This window comes from Musca domestica, unplaced genomic scaffold (genome assembly GCF_030504385.1).
Source record: "Musca domestica strain aabys unplaced genomic scaffold, Musca_domestica.polishedcontigs.V.1.1 124, whole genome shotgun sequence".
Lineage (NCBI taxonomy): Eukaryota > Metazoa > Arthropoda > Insecta > Diptera > Muscidae > Musca > Musca domestica.
Window position 1 is genome coordinate 480,131 of NW_026712162.1, and position 18,111 is coordinate 498,241.

Genomic DNA, 18,111 nt, shown 5'->3' on the forward strand with positions numbered 1-18,111 from the left:
AATCCTTGAATAAAATTAAAAAATCCCACATGTGCGGGCTTTAATGTCCACTAAAATATTCTTTCGAGCTTATCATTACATTCCTGGCAATTTTGAAACCCAACATCAAAATAAAAATATATCAAAGTGCTTTAAAAAGGAATATGCATGTTCAATTAAAAATTAAAAGCCTGGTTAAATGGAATCAATCGGCATAGCCGGCAGCTGTATACCCTCAGCCAATGTTCGGTTATTTAAATATATTTTGACTTGCGTTACTACTACTCAAACTTTTGGCCCTTCATAGGAGAGGTTCCAAGGAGTGGGCATACATTTTTCATTTCGTATCTGACATATGTCCGATAAAAATCTTAGAACCTATCACATTTAGATTTTGTATCGAATGCTTGCTTTGCTTTATATGAGATATTTGATAATATTTCGAAAAGTTCGCGTTTTATGATAGTTATAATTATTTAAAATTTTGAACGTTGTCCATCTTCACAACACATTTTGTGTTGAGAATTGGGATGCGCCGAGTTTAAAAGTAATCGAATGCTTATTTCGCGTTTTATGTGCTTAATGGTTATTTCAAATTGTGGGGGAGGTACTAGAAGGAGTGGTCCTTTCAATCTCGTCGTCATACCAGATCTTGCGATAGTGGAAATATTGAAATATGCAAAATTTGAAGATAATCGCAGTCTTAGTTGAAATTTTATAAAATATATAAATATTTAAAATTTTGACTCTTTGTGGGGGAGATACCAGAAGGGGTAGTCCGATATGTACCATCTTTATACCAGAGTTTGCTTAAGTGGAAGCATTGAGGTGTGTGAAATTTGAAAAGAATCGGATGCTCATTTCGCGTTCTACGAGCTTCATGGTTATTCAAAATTTTAGTTATTCAAAGATTTGAACCGTTGCACAGAATGGTGAAATCACAAAACACGGAGATTAATTGAAAAATGAAATTCGTCTTTTGGAATAAAAGTTTTTAAACTATTATAGAACACTAAATTCTACTTCAGTGCCGAAAATTTCAAAGTTATACCTTGTTTAGTTTTTTAATTACAAAGTTAAAGAAATAAGAAAGAAATATTTCACTTTTTCGCAAGAAGAGGGAAACAAATTTTTCTTTGGTTTTTTGAAGTGCAATAATTTAGTTTTTTTTTATCAAAAGTTATTATTTTAAAACTGAAACATCGAATACAGGTAGTAATCAGTGTTTTAGAAAGAAAAAGTTTTAAACATAATGATGTAAACATATTTTAAAAATTAATTAATAATATTAATAATATTACCATATTTTCGCCATATCCGAAAAGAATGTGGATTTTAAAAAAAAAATAATATCGAGAAGGTCTCAAAATTTTAATTTTGTATTTTGTATGGAATGTCATCTTTCATAATCAACAAAAAACTCGTGCCATTTTTTGCCGTTTTTGTTTAATTTAAAAAATGGTGAAAATAGTCAACTGATTTTGCGTTGATCTTGTTCTCTGTTTTATTTATTTTTTTATTTGTTGGTCTTTCTAAAGAAGTTTCTCTTGGGTTTTTATCCTGTTATTAACTGAAATTCAAAGCTATATATAAAACTATACATAAAAGTTTTCCAGTCTCTTTAAAAAATCAATGGCGATGTTACTTATAAGGCAAAAGGCAATAAGAGAGATGTAAGGGAGGATGATAAGGATGAATTTTTAAATGTCAGTCACATAAAATTTTTTCTAAATATATTATAAGGTTTTAGTCTATTTCAGATAGGAAGGCTTAATTTTGCCAGCCAATTTTGTATATATATTTTTTTATAATTATTCCTTTCATCATAAAAAGATGTATTTTTGTCTTCAGATTTAGAAGGTTTTACAAAGGAGAAATTATTTTTTCTGGCTTAACTCAAATTTTGGATTTATATAACCAATTTTTGTAATATTTCCATCCATCCATTGGGAAACAAAATACCAAATAATAAGTTTGTAAAAAACTCTGTCTGAAACCCTCAAAATACCTAATATTAGGAACCATTATATGTTTTGTAGGGAGATTATATATATGTTTTGTAGGGAGAAATTCCCAAAATACCTAAAATTTGGAAGTGTCGATATATATACGGTCAATACTTAATAGTGGAATTATCTTCACAAAATTTAGCAAGGAGGGATTTTGTCCGCTCAGAATTCAAAGTTCAAAATACCAAAAATCAGGATGTAACGCTATATGGGGGCCTTACCGAAACGTGGGCCGATATGTCTCATTTTAAATACCAAACATATTAGAGGTAATAGGAATGTCTGAGCAAAATTTCAGAGCGATAGAATGCTTTCCTGAATTAATCTCCGTTTTTGGGCATATCACCCCACTGTGCGTTGTGGAGGAGGTACCAGAAGGAGTATACTTTCACGATTTTAGCGACATTATCAATCGGAATTATTTTAAATTTCGTATTTGAAGTTCGTAATGGGTACTACAGCCTATGACAAAAGTCTTTGTATGCAGGTCCACTTCTTCGAATAGTCCCCATATAACGGTTTTCGTTTGAGTGGTAGTTTTCGTTTTTTTTTTTTTTTTTTTTTTTTTTGAAATTTTTCGAGTATTAAAAGTTCGGAACTTAGCTGCTTTTTACTTGTTCTTTAAAAGATCGCGTTTGATGGGTAAGAAGTCTTTGAAAAATATTTTTCCAATTTGATGGCTCAAATAGCCCTTAAAAAATCCTAAAAAAATAAACATATAATGTCATAGAAGGTTCTTTTACAAAAAAACCTTAAAAATTCCCCATTCATGGGTCAGACAGGCCATTTAAGGGAGATTCTTAAAAATCCATGTTTATAGATCAGATGGTCCTTGGAAAAAACAGTGCTAAAAATTCAGATGTTCCTGAAAAATAATTCGTAAAAATCCACGATTGTCCTTGGAAGCTTTTCTTAACAACCTTTTCAAACCTACCTTTGATGGTTCAGTTGATTGGAGGTAACACATAAAGTGGTCCACTATATCCCATCTTCCCACCAGATCGTGTGTTAATAGAAATATTATGATTTTTTAAAATGTTGATCCTTTTTGGAGAAGACACGAGAAGGAGCGGTCCGTTCATTTCACACATGAACTAGCTTTGATAAAATAATTAGGATTTTCAAAGTTCTAACAAAATCATAAGTTATTTTCGGTTTCTATGAACATTCGGAACTTTTGTGAGAGAAGTTTAAAAGGGAGTGAACATATGACGTACGAACCTTGGACCAAACCGGATTTTTTTTTTTGTTAAGTTTTGACCTTTTTTGGGGAGGTCCGGAAAAGATATTATTACGATATACGAAGTTGGGACCAAATCGAATACTCTCTTCGAGAGTTATCAAAGGAAATATACCCTCTCTAGCCATTTGGTTGAGGATATGAAAAAAATTATTGATTTTTTTATTTTTTAAATCAACGTTACAAAATTTTTAAAAAAATCCGTGGTCGTTTTTAGAAGTATTGTGATTGGTATAGTACACGGTGTGCTTGGGACTGACATAAAAAGAGACATTTCTTTGCTTCCCATACCAGTCTTAAAAGCCCATGCCTACTCAGGTCCATCTTCATGTTACTGTTTTCATGTCGAACATTTTAGGGTTAATTTGTTTTAAAAAATTCATTTTTAATCTGTTTCTTGTTTCAAGTTGTCTGTTTTTGGGACTGTTTATGGCCATGGCTAATTGTTGTTGTTTATATTAACAACAAGATCAAAAAAAAAAAAAAACAACAAAATTCTGTTTATTTATTTATTTATTTTTTTTTTTTTTCATTGTAAATTTTGTATTTTTCGACATTTTCGACTCTTCAAAGTTTGTTTTCTCAATTGTAATTTAATTTATTTCACAACAACAATGACGATAACAATATTTAAAACAAAATTTAGTAATTGTTTGGAGAATAAAAGCGTATTCGTGTAAGGAAAAATGTTCACTTGAAAATTTGTTGAGTGTGGGTATTTTTTGGGGGTTTTCCGGTTTTTTCCACTAGTCCGCCAGTTTTCCAAATACGTTTACTCATTCATTCATTCATGATGTCATGCATTCATTGATGGAGCTGCTGCTCCGTAAATGTGTGTTTTGTTGTTGCTACTAAATTTTGAGTGAGCGTTTAGCTCGCTAGTTAATATAAACACCATGATTTTGTTATGGGTCGTTACATTTACATTAACGTCGTCGTCGTCACCGTCATCATCGACACTGGCGTTGTAAACGTGTAATAAAATATAATTTAATTAATTGCATTAATTACTCAAAATGTTGTAATTTAAACGCTGTAACAATTGCTAATGATTATTCAGAAATTAAGAAAAAAAAAACAACAACGGCAACAGCTAGGCTTTTATATTGAACAAGAAATACTTTGAGGGATGTGGGGCTACATTCGTGGATTTTTAAGGCAATCAGATTTACCAAACAGGGTCTTAAAAAATACTTCTTAAAGACTATCGTAGGCAGTAAATGTAATTTTTTTATACCCTCCACCATACTATGGAGGATATATTAACTTTGTCATTCCGTTTGTAACTCCTCGAAATACTCATGTCAGACCAAACAAAGTATATATATTCTTGATCTTGTTTATTTTTACAGTAGACAGATTAAGTTCGTAAATGGGCCATGCACGTTTTCATATAGCCCCCATATAACGGTACCTCCCGATATTCGGTATTTCGATGATTTTAGCGACACTATTCACCGGAAGAGTTTCAAATTTGGTATTTGAAGTTCGAAATTGATACTACAGCCTAAGACAGAAAATTGTCCGTGCCGGTCCACGTCTTCGTATAGCCCCCATATAACTGTACCTCCCGATATTCGGTATTTCGATGACTTTAGCGACACTATTCACCGGAATAGTTTCAAATTTAGTATTTGAAGTTTGAAATGGATACTACAGCCTAAGACAGAAAATTGTCTGTACAGGTCCACGTCTTCGTATAGCCCCCATATAACTGTACCTCCCGATATTTGGTATTTTTATGATTTTAGCGACATTATTAATCGGAATTGTTCAAAATTTGGTATTTGTAGTTCGCAATGGATACTACAGCCTAAGACAGAAAATTGTCTATGGAGGTCCACGTCTTCGTATAACCCCCATATAACGGTACCTTCCTATATTCGGTTTTTTAGTGATTTTAGCGTCTTTATTCACCATTTTTTTTTCAAATTACGCATTTAGAGTTCGTAATGGAAACTCCAGTCTATGACAGAAAATTGTCTATACAGGTTCAGGTCTTCGTATAGGCCCCATATACCAGTACCTCCCTATATTCGGTACTTTGACGAGTTTAGGTACAATACTCACCGAAATTGTTTGAAATGCCGTATTTGAAGTTCGTAATGGATGCTACAGCCTATGACAAAAAATTGTCTACGCAGGTTCAGGTCTTCGCACAGCTCCAATATAACGGTACCTCCCTATATTCTATATTTTGATGATTTTAGCTACATTATTCACCCTTTATTTCAAGTTCTGAATTTGAATTTGGTAATGACTTAAGACAAATAATGCCTGTGTGGGTCCACGTCGTATAGGCACCAATAATAAATAAAATCCTGAAAAAATTTTAACAAAATTTTAACAAATTTAAAATAATTCTGGTTAAAAATGTCGTTAAAATCATCAAAATACCGAATATCGGAAGGCACAGTTATATGGGAGCTATATGAAAACGTGGACCTACATGGCCCATTTACGAACTTAACCTGCCTACTGGAAAAATAAACATGTAAAATTTTAGCCTTCTATCTCATTCCTTTCGAAGGATAGCGTGATTACAACAGACAAACAGACAGACGGACAGAGAGACAGACGGACATACATAAATCGACTTAGAATTTTACGCTGAATTTTAGGTCTGACATGAGTATTTCGAGGAGTTACAAATGGAATGACAAAGTTAATATACCCTCCATAATATGGTGGAGGGTATAAAAATACATATATATATACATATACAGGGTGATATGAAAAAACTGCAACCAACTTCAGACTGCCGTCATTTCTAAGCCACTCGTCCGACATCTGTTAAAATTATTCCAGTGACAGCTCGTTATATTTTTTACAAGCTTACAAATGCATTTGGTTGTGAATTTTCCAGAAAAAAAGTTATTCGTGAAGGAATTCAATCGTGATAGTGCGATTTCTTTATATTTGGCTGGAAAACCACAAGTGGCTATCGTTAGAACACTCCAGCATTTAAATGTGAATAAATCTTTTGTGTCTCGTACCATCGCTCGCTACCGTCATACTGGTAGCGTAGCCCGACGTCAAGGAAGTAGACGGAACAACAACATCAGCAGAAAAGGTTCGAAAAGTAAAGAAGCGACTTGATCGAAACCCGTCTCGCAGTGGCTGAAAAATGACTCGTGAACTGAACATATCGCAATATTCCATTTGGCAAATATTGAAAAATGAGTTCGGGGTAAAGCCATTGAAATTCCAAAAAGTGCAAGAACTTACACCGCAACAGAAAGAAAATAGACACAAAATAGCTAAAGAGTTGCTTCGTTTGACCGAAAGTGATGAACTGCCGAATTTGGTTTTCTTCGCTCTGATGAGAAAACACTCGTTGTCCAGCAGTTTGTAAACAAACAAAATGATCGAGTTTACTTGCCTAAGAGGTCAGCTGAAAATGTGCACCTTCGGTTGGCCACCAGAACTCAAGCGCCGGCCATGGTGATGGTGTGGGCTGCCATAATAGTCGATGGTCGCTCTCCGCTCGTATTAATCGACCGTGGCATCAGAATAAATTCCGAATATTATCACGAAAATATTCTGGAGGGTGTATTAAAGACTTGGGCACGCAAACATTTTCGCCGCAGACCTCGGGCATTCCAACAGGACCCATCGCACTTCGCACGCGCCGCACAAGAATGGTTACAAAATGAGGTTACTCGCTTCATTTCCAGCTCACAATTACCACCAAATTCTCCGGATATCAATCCATTGGACTATTGTGTCTGGAGTATTTTGGAAAGCAAGGTTGGCACTAAAAAATACCAAAGTGTCGATCACCTTAAGCAAGCGCTTCGCCGGGAATGGGCCAAAATACCGCAGAGTAACATTCGAGCAGCATGTGATGGTTTCATTGGCCGTTTGAAGGCCATAATTTGTGTCAAAGGTGACCAATTCGAACAAATCTAAACTTATTCTAAAATTTGATGATATTTCCGATATGTTTTTTTGCTTTCATTCAATAAAATTTAAAAAACTGTAAAAATTATGACGTTTGACTTTGTTGCAGGCATGTTTTATTTCACCCTGTAATATTGGCCCATTCCTTCGGGACCTACTCTATAGAAGAACAACAATTTGAATAATCATAAGTCAAAATAAATTTAAATAATCGAATATTGGCTGAGGGTACACATCTATTGGCAAAACCGCCTTATACTTTTTAGCTGGTTTTAATCATTAAAAGACCACTTAAAATCTTTCAGAGGTGTATTTGATTTTGGAGTATCAAAGTCATAATCTTGATTATTTTGCAAATGTTTTCCAAATTTTGTGAGAGTCTCCAAATATGATTTTTTATGCAAGAATCTGCCTATCTTTATATGTATATACCAATGAACACATTTATTTATTTCCCCTGAAAATAAACACTTTCGCTTTATTTTCTTTGATTAATGTGGAGTTTTTCCTTTTCCGTTGATCTACTTTCGTTAATGATTTCTCTTAACCCCAAAAAAAAAAAAAAAAAAATAAAAAAATGAAATGAAACGAAATCAAAACAAAAATAAATCTGTAACGTTGTGGAGTCTGAAGAACAGCCACATATATCAAAGGAGGGCTTCCAACGAATGTAATTCTATAGCTCGAGACATTTGTGGAAAACAATAGCTCAGGTTACCGATGTGTGGTCTTGTTGCGGCAAAAACTGATCGTTGACTTTTTGTGACAAATGTTGAATGTTGTTGTGGCGGTGGCGGTGGTGATGTTGCTGCTGGCTGGTGGTTGTACCGCCGCTCCATTGTTGTTGTTAAGTGGTTGGCTACAATGTTAAGTGGTTGGCTACAATGCAGTCATATTTCAGACTTTAAAAACAACAAATCTCCTAAACTCTTGACAATCATAATCATTACATTAAGAAGAGTTATTTATGTGCGGGTAATGGATATTGTAAAGAGTCTTACAAATTGTTTTTTTTTTTTTTTTTTTTTTGTGAAAAAAAAATTAAGCCTACATTACAAATGATGATTAAATGACCCACATGTGCATTGCTGGCTGGTTATTGCTGCTGGCGGCGTCAATATATTGACCTTGAAGTGGTATTATATGCAGATGGGCAGAGTTTCAACTTCAATATGTGACTAGAGGAGGTAGAAACGAGAAGCGACATAGAAAACCAGTAAAGAAAGTCTTCAAGTCGGGCGGGGCCGACTTTATGATACCCTACACCACTTTGCTAATTATGTAGAGCTCCACATAACAATTAAAAGTTTTTATGGAAGAATTCAATCATACACGCTATGATTATAATTAGAATTTAAAGTTCAAAGGACTAAATATACCGAAGCATTTGTATCTTTTAAATTCGGAATTGTATTGCCCATTTGGTGCACAATTAATTTGAAATCGGATAAAAAAAGCTATATCCAAATCTAAACCGATCTCGATAAAATTTGGCAAAGATATTTCTGAGCTGTATTTGATATATTTCCCTGAATATCGTTGTTACGGAGTGCATATTACGGTTGTGGGTAACAAATATAACAAATCGGATGAATAATATATATGGAAGCTATAGCTATATCTGAACCGATCTTCACCGAAATTGACATACTAGCTTCTAGACTCAATTCGGTCGTAAGTGCCAAATTCCATCCCATTTGGACAAATATTAGACGTTTGGTGCACAATAAAAGGTAAATCGGACGAAGTTATATATGGGAGCTATATCCAAATCTGAACCGATCTCGATAAAATTTTGCAAATGTATTTCTGAGCTGTATTTGATACATTTCCCCAAATATTGTTGTTGCATAGTGCATATTACGGCGGCGGTGGACAAAAATAACAAATCGGATGAACAATATATATGGGAGCTATAGCTATATCTGAACCGATTTCGATCAAATTTGGCATACATATTTTCAGGCCTAATTTGGGTGTATATGCAAAATTCCATACAATTCGGGCTGATATAACACGTTTGGTGCACAATAAAACGCAAATCGGACGAAGATATACATGGGAGCTATATCTAAATTTTGACCGATTATCTCCAATTTCAATAGGGTTCGTCCTTGGGCCAAACAAAACATCTTTGCAAAATTTCATCTGGATCGGGCAATAAATGCGACCTGTAATTTGTTTACAAAAATACATGGACAGATGGACAGACGGACGGACGGACAGACGGACGGACGGACATGCATAAATCGACTCAGAATGTGATTCTATGCAGATCATTAAAAGGAACTATGGGTCTATCTCGTTTCCTTCTGCCTGTTACAAACAAATGCACAAAGACATAATACCCTGACCACCTTGTGGTGTAGGGTATAAAAATCGATTAATGTCAATATGTCTGTTTTTAATGTCATCTTCAAAATTAACGATCCAAATGATAAACATTATAAAATATGCAGTCAACTTAATTGCAATGCAGCCAATGCAAATCTGTCTCTCTCTCTCTCTCTCTCTCTCTCTCGAGTCCAAACACAGAGGAACAATTGATGTCAGACATCAATCCAATGCAAAAAAAAAATAAAATGGAAAATAAGCAGAAAATATTAACAAGCTTCTTAATGACGCTTGTTGGGATTTGTCTTTTTTAACGCAAGTAATAAATCACTTGAATTTATAATCTGAGAAGTCATAAATCTGAGCCATCATTTGTCATACTAAATGAATGGTCGAAATGAAGGCGGCGTACGAAGACACACACACAATTTTATTATTTATTACAACATTTTAAAAATAACCACCTAATTTAGTTTTATTGCAGCAGATCTGGGGCTGGATTCTTGTTCTATGAAAATATGAAATGAAAAATATTTTCTTTATAAAATTTTTTATTTGATATTTCTTTTCTTTATAAAAGTTTTCATTTAATATTTTCATAGAACAAGAATTGCTACCCTTATAAAATTTTTGATGAAATAAAATGCTTCGAATAAGAAAGTGAATAGAACTTTAAAATCGGGTCTAAAACTCGATTATATATTTTAATTTTTGTGTGCGCCACCTACATTTGGTGCTGTCTGGTATTCAATTTCATAACAAATAAGAACTCTTTGCTCACCGAATATAAGAAGAATATTTTTTCAAGAGCCATCAGGACCTTTAAAAATAAATTTTCAGGACATTTCCTTAAGGACTATAAGAGCCATCCAAAGTAAAACATTGAAGATATAATTTGAAGGAAATGGGACCAGACATTTTCAATCAGTCAGCAAATGAGTTATAGATGGCGTTCTTAAAAATATTTTCAGCCTCATTTCTTTTAATACTTTTTGAGCAACTCATTTTAATACTTTTCGAACAACTATAACACTCAAACCCAGCTCCATATTTTAACCACAGACACCAACAGTGACATCTATATCAAATCTCAGGATTCAAGCTTTATCCCTTCATCCAATACCAAATTTAGTTAGATTTAGCACTTTTCGTATAATTTTAGTACTCATTTGAAAAAACGTTCCATATCTTAATCTTAGACACAAACAGTTTTTTTAAAGTTTCAGCCATGGTAAAATTAAGAAGGTAAAGTTATTTTAGATAAACCTTCCCCTCTCTACATTTTCTGTAAGATTCCCATTCCCAGATTCCCATCTCTGATATGTGTATGTACAATGGATGTAAAAATATATTTTTTTGACAATGAGATGATTTTAAATTAATAATTTTGAAAAAAAAAAACAAGTAGAAAAGCTGTAAGTTCGGCCGCGCCGAACGAATTTTGTAATTCTCAAAAAAAATAAAATCCGTTAAAAACTCTGTTAAAATCTTAAAAATACGGAATATAGCTGTTATATTAGCGTCTATACGACGACATGAACCTGCATAGGTAACATTTGTCATAAGCCATTACAATATTCAAATGCGAAACTTAAAAAAAATCGGTTATAATGGCGATAAAATCAAAATTCCGAATGTCGGGAGGTATCATTATATGGGTGCTATACGAAGACTTGGGCCTGCATAGACAATTTTCTGTCTTAGGCTGTAGTATCCAAATTTGAAACAATTCCTGTTAATAATATCGCTAAAATCATCAAAGTACCGAATAGCGAGAGGTACCGTTTAACCATTAAGAACATCAAATACCAAATTTGAAACAATTCCGGCGAATAATGTCGCTAAAAATAAAATGTAAGGTACCCTTACATGGGGGCTATACGAAAACGTGGACCTGCACAAACAATTTTCTGTCATAGGCTGTAGTATCCATTACGAACTTTAAATGCCAAATTTTAAGTAATTCCGGTGAATAATGTCGCTAAATTGGTCAAAATACATAATATCGAGAGGTACCGTTACATGGGGGCTATACGAAGACGTGGACCTGCCCAGATAATTTTCTGTCATAGGCTGTAGTATCCATTTCGAACTTGAAATACCAAAGTTGAAACAATTCCGGTGAATAATGTCGCTAAAATCATCAAAATACCGAATATCGGGAGGTACCGTTATATGGGGGCTATATGAAGACGTGGACCTGCACAGACAATTTTCTCTCATAGGCTGTAGTATCCATTTCGAACTTGAAGTACCAAAGTTGAAACAATTCCGGTGAATAATGTTGCTAAAATCATCAAAATACCGAATATCGGGAGGTACCGTTATATGGGGGCTATATGAAGACGTGAACCTGCCCAGATAATTTTCTGTCATAGGCTGTAGTATCCATTACGAACTTTAAATGCCAAATTTTAAGCAATTCCGGTGAATAATGTCGCTAAATTGGTCAAAATACAAAATATCGAGAGGTACCGTTATATGGGGGCTATATGAAAACGTGGACCTACATGGCCCATTTACGAACTTATCCTGCCTACTGGAAAAATAAACAGGTGTGCAAAATGTAAACCTTCTATCTCAATTCGTTCGAAAGATAGCGTGATTAAAACAGACAGACGGACGGACAGACAGAAAGACGGACATGGCTAAATCGACTTAGAATTTTACGCTGATCAAGAATATATATACTTTGTTGGGTCTGACATGAGTATTTCGAGGAGTTGCAAACGGAATGACAAAGTTAATATACCCTCCGTAGTATGGTGGAGGGTATAAAAATTGGAAAAGACCTGCCTGGAATCACTTTTTAGATAAAACTAAAGGGGGTGCTAATCCTGTGTAGAAGCAATGATACATTTGATTTCTGGTATTCTTTAGATGATAGTGTTATACCGCAATACAATCTAGGGATCTTTTTTGAATATCTCTAATTGACTGAAATGCTAAGTTAAGTTATGTAAAGTTTGAAGCATTGCCATCTAGTTTTGACGTTTGAACTAGAATTTCCTTAAAATGCTATCAGAGCAAATAAGTTCTGTAGGTTTCTGATCAAAAAAACTTAAGGAACAAGACTGATATCAAAGATTAGTTCAAACTTTACTAAAAAAAACCAAAACAACAATATAGTACTATGATACTTTAGAAATTGAACGATAGATGGCGTTGTATGCTAAGTTAAGTTATGTAAAGTTTGAAGCATTGCCATCTAGTTTTGACGTTTGAACTAGAATTTCGTTTCAAAACTCTCAGAGAAAAGAAGTTCTATAGGTTTGCGATAATAAAAAAAATAAAGGAACAAGGCTGATATCAATGATTAATTCAAATTTTACTAAAATAGTACTATGATACTATAGAAATTGAACGATAGATGGCGTTGTTTCCCCAGTATAGTGTAATCTCAAAGATCCTCTATGAATTTCTAAAAACCTTGCCTTATCCCACACTTTTCCATTCAATACGTATTTGTTTCTCAAAATATAGATCGTGGTTTAAGAAAATTCCGGTAAAACCATAAAACATTATGTGACCATTGAATCACTTTTTTTGATGGCTCATCCAGGGTAGAGGCAATGATGCATTTAATTTCTGGCATTCTTTTAAATAATTGCGGTTTAGCATTTAACAATTTACTGATCATTATTTGGGAATGTCTCGCAAACGCATTGCCCGATTAGCTTCGCTCAACGGCAATTAAAGGTGATGCAATGCACTAATTTCCCAATGATTTCCTTTAACAAATTCTGTGACCACTTTTACCCATTGTGGTGACAATAAATTTGGATGACTGCATCACCTTTTAATTTCGTCTCAATTGGGCTTAGAATCAAACAACTGTTCGTTCATTGATGGCAAACATTTGTTGGTTGTTTGGTTTTGTGGGGATAAATCATCAATTTATTTTTAGAAAAATCTATGGGTACCCAAAAATAGTATTGATTCAGAATCATCATTACTGCACATTGGTGTTGTCGTTGGTGTTGTTGTAGTTTTGGAGCATCTCCATGGCCCATGGAAATGTTTATGGTGTAAACAACAAAAAATTAAGGTGTTGTATTTTTTACAGCGGAAAATGGAAGGGAAAGGGGTAACATGGTGGATGGGTTGGAAACATTGTGTGTTGTTCATTTTTTTTTTTTTTGAAGGAAATGTGAGGTAGATTAAGATTTTGTTCCAATGGACCTTGAAATTATTTTTTTTATTATTTTGTTGTTACAATGTGTGATTATGGTGCAATTTCCGAAAGAAAGGGAGGAAACATAAAAAATCGAAATTGGTGTTATTCGATAATGTTTCTTTATCGTGGAGTTGAAGAGGGAGAGTTTTCCTAACGAATATCGTTGATGTCACGTGCCTGGTTCATTTTTTTACAATGAAAATAATTTCCGAGTTACACCCTCAGCCACATGGCTAGATACGGCCAAAACGTACCTCATCGAAATAACAGTTTTAGGCCCTAGGTCTCTTTGGGCCAAATCCGTTTCAGGACATTTGGAGTCGATCTGGCGATGTTGGTCCGTCCATCTGTCCGGCTTGTGGGATTTGGTCCAAACTTGATACATCGTAATATTTTTATCAAACTTAGATCGAGTTCGGAGTTGGGCAATATCGATAAACTCCTTCTTCTACCTCCACCAAAAAAAGGTCGAAATTTTCAAAAAAAAAAAAAAAAAAAAAAAAAAAATATTTTACTGCACAGAAAGAGAAAGGGTAATTCAATTTTGCTCCAACTTTTCAAATTCTAATATTTCCATCAGTGCTAGGTCAGGTGCGAAAATGAACAATATCAGGCCACCCCATCTAGTTCCTCCCCCACAAAGGGTCATTTTTAATAATTATAACTCTTATACCAGCAAAGAAAATCTTAAAGTCGGGCGGGGCCGACTTTATGATACCCTACACCACTTTGCTAATTTCGAGAGCTCCACATAACAATTAAAAGTTTTTATGGGAGAATTCAATCATACACGCTATGATTATAATTATAATTTCAAGTTCAAAAGACTAAATATGCCGAAGCATTTGTAAATTTTAAATTCGGATTTGTATTGCCCATTTGGTGCACAATTAATTTGAAATCGGATAAAAATATATATGGGAGCTATATCGAAATCGGAACCGATCTCGAAAAAAATTGGCAAAGATATTTCTGAGCTGTATTTCATATATTTCCCTGAATATCGTTGTTACGGAGTGTATATTACGGCTGTGGGTAACAAATATAACAAATCGAATGAACAGTATATATGGGAGCTATGGCTATATCTGAACCGATCTTCACCAAATTTGATGTACTAGCTTCTGGACTCAATTCAGTCGTAAGTGCTAAATTTCATCCAATATTATTTCATCCAATTAGACGTTTGGCGCACAATCAAAGGTAAATCGGACGAAGTTATAAATGGGAGCTATATCCAAATCTCAACCGATCTCGATAAAATTTAGCAAAGGTATTTCTGAGCTGTATTTGTTATATTTCCCCAAATATTGTTGTTACAGAGTGCATATTACGGCTGCGGAGGATAAAAATAACAAATCGGATGAATGCTATATCTGATCCGATTTCGATCAAATTTGGCATACTTATTTTCAAGTCCAATCTGATCGTACGTGAAAAATTCCATACTATTCGGACTGATATTACACGTTTGGTGCACAATAAAAGGCAAATCGGACGAAGATATATATGGGAGCTATATCTAAATTTTGACCGATTATCTCCAATTTCAATAGGGTTCGTCCTTGGGCGACACAAATGATTTGTGCAAAATTTCATCTGGATCGGGCAATAAATGCGAAGTATACTTTGTTTACAAAAATACATGTACAGACGGACGGACGGACGGACATGCATAAATCGACTCAAAATGTGATTCTATGCAGATCATCAAAAGGAACTATGGGTCTATCTCGTTTCCTTTTTCCTACACCACCTTGTGGAGTAGGGTATAAAAATGTGAAGCAAGAGTCCGTTTGTTTTGAACTTACACTCATCACAATATTTTTATTAATCCAAAGTCTGGTGTGAAAATGGTTAAATTCTTCTGGTGCCTCCCCCACCTTCCCCCTTGAAGCTCATAAAACGCGAAATTAACATCCGATTCCAATCAGACTTGGCACATCTGAATATTTCTATCAACACAAGTTAAGTTATAAAGATGGTAGAGATCTGACCATTCCATGGTACTTCCCATGGGTCAAAAAATTTTGAAAAACCAAAACGATTATAAAATCCGAAATAATCTTCCGGTTCTCTTCATATTTCACACATCCCATTATTTCCACTAACACAAGATCTGCTGTGAAAAAAAAAGCAACAACATTTTGAATATCCATGAAGCTCAAAATACGCGAAGCTAATATCCGATTCCATTCAGACTTGGTACATTTCAATATTTCCATGAACGCAAGACCTGTTGTAAATATGGTAGAGATCGGACCACACCTTCCGGTACCTCCCCCACAAAGAGTCAAAGTTTTGAAGAACCAAAACGATTATAAAATCCAAAACAAGCATCCCGTTCTCTTCATATATCGGTCCACTCCTTCTAGTACCTCCCCCACGATGGGTCGAAATTTTGCATATCCACGAAGCTCATAAAACGCGAAGCTAACATTCAATTCCATTGAGACTTGGTACACCTGAATTTTCCCTCTTTTCAACACAAGATCTGTTTTAAAGATGGTCGAGATCAGACCATTTTTTTATGGTACCTCACCCACATAGGATTCAAGATTTTGAAAAACAAAGGGCTTAAAGAAAGCGAAATAAGCATCCAACTCTCATCAAATTTCACACATACAAACATTTTTGCCAACCCAAGATCTGTTGGGAGCTGCGAACCTTTTTTGGTACCTCACCCACAAAGGGTCACAATTTGCAATACTTTTATCTGTCATAACTTGCGAAACAAGTCAGCAATTCTTCTCAACTTGCTATATCTAAATATTTCTTTCAATCAGAGACCTGAGATGAATATGAAATTCATCGGAATTTATGATTTCGCATAAAAGACCTGAGATAAATAGAGACCTGAGATAAATATGAAATTCATCGGAATTTTTGATTTCTCATAAAATTGGATATAAATTTTTGATTTTTTTGTAATTTTGCCCATACCAATATTTTTATCGGTATTAGATGAAGTATGAAAATGGAATACTTCGTCCACAAAATATCGGAATCAGATATGCACATTTCAACATTTTCTAAAATTTATCACATATAAAGTGAAGGAAGTAGTTGATGTATTTTAAAACTGGGACGTCACAATATTTTATCGTATGGGAAAATGTGCAATATTGGCCCATTCCTTCCAAACCTACGACATAGAGGGTCAACCGTTTGAATAATCATAACAGAAGTCAAAACATTAGCTAAGGGTATATATCTGTCTGTCAATGAAAATAATTTGGTTGGTATATTTTTTCTCCTATTTCATTGATCAATATTTTCATTTCCGCAATCGAAAGAGCGCTAATTATTAATACAAAAAAAATAGAATATTTGCACTTGACATTGAATTTGTTCAAATTTGCTTAATTTCGAAATCATTTATCATCATTTCACGAAATAGTTTCACATCATTTCAATGCAAATCAACGTCATTCGAAATGCTATCGAAAACAATTACCAAAAACTATTCTATTTCAAATTTCATTCTTTTGTTTATTATTTTATGGAACAACGGCCAGCTCCGATTCGAATTGACTGCAATGTCATTAACAGATAAACATAAACCCTCCCCTTTCCCCATATGTATCACATTGTTGTTGCCGGACTGCATTCTCAGATTGTGGCTGCAGCAACACAACAATCGCCCTCCGTCCATGGACAACAAAAATGTTGCGGCGGCGGGGGACATGCCACTGGCGCTGATTGATTTTATTTTGTTTCGTTTTGTTTTGTTTTATTTATTTATTTAGTTAACTCAAGTAGCAGTTCGTTACAGTAAAAACAACAACCACATTAAATTTTGTGAACTGTCGAATGGGAGGACACACCTTTTGTTTTTTTTTTGTACTTGTTGTTTTTGTTGCTTTGCTCCAAAACATTTGCTATCGATCATGAAGACTCCGCTTCGCATGGCAGTGGTACTCCTGTTTCCATTGTTGTCTGTGCGATACAAGATCATGTCACTGATACGGGGAATATGTAACTGGTTGTGGGCACATTAGGGTGGATTTTGAAGGGATATTTTTAAAGCATATCAAAGTCAAATCGTTGATTATTTTTGTGAATAGTTTTCAAGGGCATCTAATATTTAAACTTGGAATTCTGAGAGCCTATTTTTTATGAATGATCAAACGTGGATTTTTAAAGCACTATCGGAGCAATCAAACGTATCAATTTTAATTTTATTTTGCAGAAGTAATCAGATCCTCAGTTAGTGTAGTTTTTGTCTAATTTTTACAAAGTGGATTTTTAAGAATTTTCGGAATTTTTAGGAATGTGAATCCATCTAAAATTTTTAAGGACCTTCAGCTACCAACAGTGAATTCTTTAAGAATACTTTTTCAAAGAAAATTCAGAGCCACAAATAATGGATTTTTTAAATATTTTTCAAGGATTCTCAGGGCTAAGAAAAATGTTTCTTCAATATATTTTTTTTTACAAAGGCCATTAGAGCCACACCACGCCAAATC

At 34.3% G+C, this 18,111-nt stretch overlaps 1 protein-coding gene across 2 annotated transcripts in view; it reads left to right on the forward strand.

The window, feature by feature from the left end:
• The window catches only part of LOC101896451 (uncharacterized), a 100,106-nt gene that overhangs the window by 16,721 nt on the left and 65,274 nt on the right, over positions 1 to 18,111 (forward strand). The gene's annotated exons all lie outside the window — the stretch shown is intronic.